Raw genomic sequence first — 4,019 nt, forward strand, 5'->3', positions numbered from 1 at the left:
AGTTTGAGGCAATATGGAGACTCAAGAACGCAATTTTGATTTATTGGGAAGTGTGCTTGAATTGTGAATTTGAGGTAAATGAGACTTTAAGCTTTGGGTACTTGCTTTTCAAAACCCGTTTTAAAAATATGTTTTGTCTGCTTGATCCATGTGTTGGGGCGAGCGTGTGCTTGGCAGAATCGGTGGTCTTTAAGGCCAACCGCATATACTTTATTTTTAAATAATCCAAAACTCTCTTTATAAATTGTTTTGTGATGTGATATAGCTGTGAGCCATGATATTGGGGCATTGTGTATGCTTCCTTTAGTATTGTGTATGCTTCTTGATTATATTGGGGCATTGTGTATGCTTCTTGATGATATTGGGGCATTGTGTATGCTTCCCTTAGCATTGTGTATGCTTCCTGACATATTTGGCACATTGTGTATGTTGCCGTGGATTCATAGTGTTGACTAATTCTTTAACAGCCACTTATGACAGTTCGTAGTGTAAATTGTGTTGAGATATATAATATATTTGATAAACAGTGGTTTGGACCTTGGTTGCTATTATATAATGATATATTCATGTGCATAATATTTTTGTGCTTGTTGTGTGTTTATATTTTCTAACACTCGTTCCAGGGGTATTTGAAGTGGCGGGTCGAGGATCTTACTAGGTTATATTTATGTATAACTCACTCCTTACCTGCATGTCCATGCAGATACTGTCGTTGAGAACGAGGCTGGTAATTGAAGACTTCATGAGTGGATTCTGTTGCTGAGGTGAGCCACCGCATTGTTCGTGGAGGCAGCCATTCCAATTTTATCTAATTTATTTCTAGTTATTTCTTTTATTTTGGGTTTACATGCCCGACACTCAAACTCATGTAATTCTGTTAGATGTTCCATGGTCTTAGCGTGGGATGTGGGCTAGAGATTCTTTTTATCTTAGCGTTGGTTGGTTTTCATAAATCGATTATGGATTTGGTTGGCGACTATTTCGCATTTTTATCATTAATAACGTTGTTGGACCTGCACTTATTTTCTTTTAGTGCTTTTGTAAATGATTAAGAGTATGATATATGGTTCGCCTGGCGGGTGGTGTTTGCTGGGTGCCAATCACGTCTAGCGGGTATTTTGGGACGTGACACTATTACTAGTATTTCGTGTTTATCAGCCAACATCTTCTCTACAATCCAAGAGATATGACAGAGGGAATGGAGATTATAAGTAGTTCCTACTTGTCAAACTTTGTTGTATCACATCTTCCTAACACTAACCAAGAAGGGTTTTTTATTCACAATTTGCAATGTTAATATTACTAAGGTAACAACCATTGTCCCAAGAAAATATGTTAATAGGTGTTCTAAGATACATTGTTGAGGAAATTTTTAAAAAATCTACAAGGAATTGTACAAGGAATATATAATATATGTTTCAAGAAAAAAGTGGCTTGTTAAAATTCGGTTTAACCGAATTAAATTTTGCCTAAACCGAAAATCGAACCGAATTGTTGAAATCTTATACATTTAAACTGAACCGGACCGAATAAACCGAAAATAACTTCGGTTCGGTCAGTTTTTTCGGTTTGAACCATATTATGCTCAGCCCTAGTTACATGTAGTTGAAGTTCAGGCATTTCTGCTTGAAATTATGACATATGTGCCTGAAGTTTAGACAAAAATGACTTAACTTTAGTCATATGTATATGAACTTCAACCATATGAAATTTTAAACAATCGTGTGTTTAAAGTTGTTCCAAAATGGTAGATTTAGAATTTTTTACACAAAATTATGACTTAAATGGTGATCCCAAAATCAGAAATGTGTGTATTTCGGCCCTTAAAATTCTCGGGATGGTAAGCTTCGAATCCATTTAATTGCACTGCGCTTCAAATGGGCTGGTCTTTAATTTTTGGCCTTCAAATAGGTTGGTCTCTAATTTTTGGTCTTCAAAATCAAATTTACGTCAAACTGGACAGTAGTTCTTTAGAGCGCGGGGCATAACTTGTGTGGTATTTTGATGCAAAATATATGTCCCACAAAAAAATTATTTGCCTTGAGGGATAAAAATTAAAGACCAGCACTGAAAAGGCCAAAAGTGCAAATGACTTTAATTGGGACCAATATCTCGTATTCCAGGCCCACAGTTTGATTTGGTTTGTTTGCGCGGTAGCCCAATAGGTGTTGTTTGGCTCTCACCAGAGAAAGAATGGAGAATTTTACGTTATAGCTCATTTTATGATAGGTATTTCCAATAATATAAGAACTTCTTAAATATTTACAAAACAACATACTCCCTCCGGATAAAAAAGAGTGTTTACATAACCATTTGCACACCCCTTAAGAAAATACTAATTCCTAGAAAAAAATTGGTAATTTGACTAAACTATTTCTAATTAAATAAGTATTGGGATTTGATCACATAGTATTTAATAGGGACAAATCTGAAAAAATAAGGTTAATTCTTTCTGGATTTGATAAGTGGATACTCTTTTTTACCCAAGAAAAAAAGGCTAAGTGAACACTCTTTTTTATCCGAGTGAGTATTATATAACTGATATAGCCAACAATTTAAACGTGAATGATGTCTCAAGAACCTGATTAATTCCTGCTTATTACTTCCATCCCCTTTCTCTCCCATTCATAAATGTGGGATTAATTTTTATTCTTAATACTATCTATCTCTTTCTCCCATTAAATTAGCTATTGAATGTTGGGTTTTTTTTTCCTTTTTATTTTCTTTATTTCCAAACTAAATTAGGGAATGAATGCTAAAACTGTTATAAATATTATTATAATATTGTGATGTCTATCTTTAGGAGGAATTTTAGGGTTTGTTAGGGTTTGTGACTTTGGCACCAAGTCAATTCTCTCCTATAAATAGAGAGGTTCTCTTCATTGTATTTCATCCCTTCAAGAGAAATAAGAACTCTCCCCTCTTCTCTCTTTCTCCACAATATTCTTCTTGCTTGCTTTATTATTTTATAACACGTTATCAGCACGAGACTCTAACATCTCGGACAAATATTATGAAAAGATCAAAGGTAAGTTTACTTTAAGCCATTTTAACAGTGATATCAAATTATTCTCTATCTCGTGGATAGTTACTGACGAATCAAAGTTTATTTCATATAGTTGTATTCTAGATTTAATTTCACGCGGCCCTGAAAATAATTTTAAAGCAAAACTTGATTTCAACATATAGATCTATGGATGAGTCTGACGTATTAATTAAATATGGATTATTGGAGATGCATAGCTTGATTCCTTTTTGTGCGCGTTGCTGTTTACACATAATTATTGTGCAAAGTACGATGATAAAAGTTTGTCACACTAATACAAGAATGCCGGTTATGAAGGATACGTTCCTTTATGTTAAGAAATTTTGAAAAGAACCACATTTATTCTTTGCAATATTTTCATCTGATTTATCCTTTCGTCAATTTATTAAATCATTATCTATTTTTTGTTTTCAATTATTTTTGGAGGCTCACTATGAAAAAATTCATGTTAACCACCTGAAGTGGTGAAACAGTCATAGTCTGTTTAAGACTAAATTATGCTTATAACCACCCGAAGTGGTAATATTTTAATAGTCTTATTGTGATTATATTGAGGATAAGTCATCTATATTGTATGCATATGTCGATTTGCTCCAGAAGTAGCAACATTTTTAAAGAGGTGCTAAGCTATCATAAATATGATATGGTTAAGGCACATTCAAATGATTATATTACGTTCTCGAAGAATGAGAATTTTTGACAAATGTTATAAATACAGATCCATTCCCGAAGTGAATGTGATGATATTTAGTAAAGATTATAAATAAGGACGTGCGATTGGTTGTGAAGCTATCATGAGTCACCTCCAGAAGAGGTAGAATAATTGAAGAAAAAATATTCTAAATATTCTATGTTTTATTCCCGAAGTAGCAAATAAACTCAGAAATTTGCTCCCGAAGTAGCAAGTTTTGGACTTTACTCCTGAAGTAGTAAAATAATGAGTTTTTTTCCCCAAAATCTGTTGTGACTTTAT

The 4,019-nt window shown here is 33.5% G+C and overlaps 1 long non-coding RNA gene across 1 annotated transcript; it reads left to right on the plus strand.

The window, feature by feature from the left end:
* Positions 1–1,018, plus strand: LOC132035361 (uncharacterized). The gene is made up of 2 exons (XR_009409226.1): positions 1–74; positions 704–1,018. It is a non-coding gene; the product is annotated as an uncharacterized LOC132035361 (long non-coding RNA).
* Positions 1,019–4,019: the final 3,001 nt, after the last annotated feature.

This window comes from Lycium ferocissimum, chromosome 10 (genome assembly GCF_029784015.1).
Source record: "Lycium ferocissimum isolate CSIRO_LF1 chromosome 10, AGI_CSIRO_Lferr_CH_V1, whole genome shotgun sequence".
NCBI classification, from domain to species: domain Eukaryota; kingdom Viridiplantae; phylum Streptophyta; class Magnoliopsida; order Solanales; family Solanaceae; genus Lycium; species Lycium ferocissimum.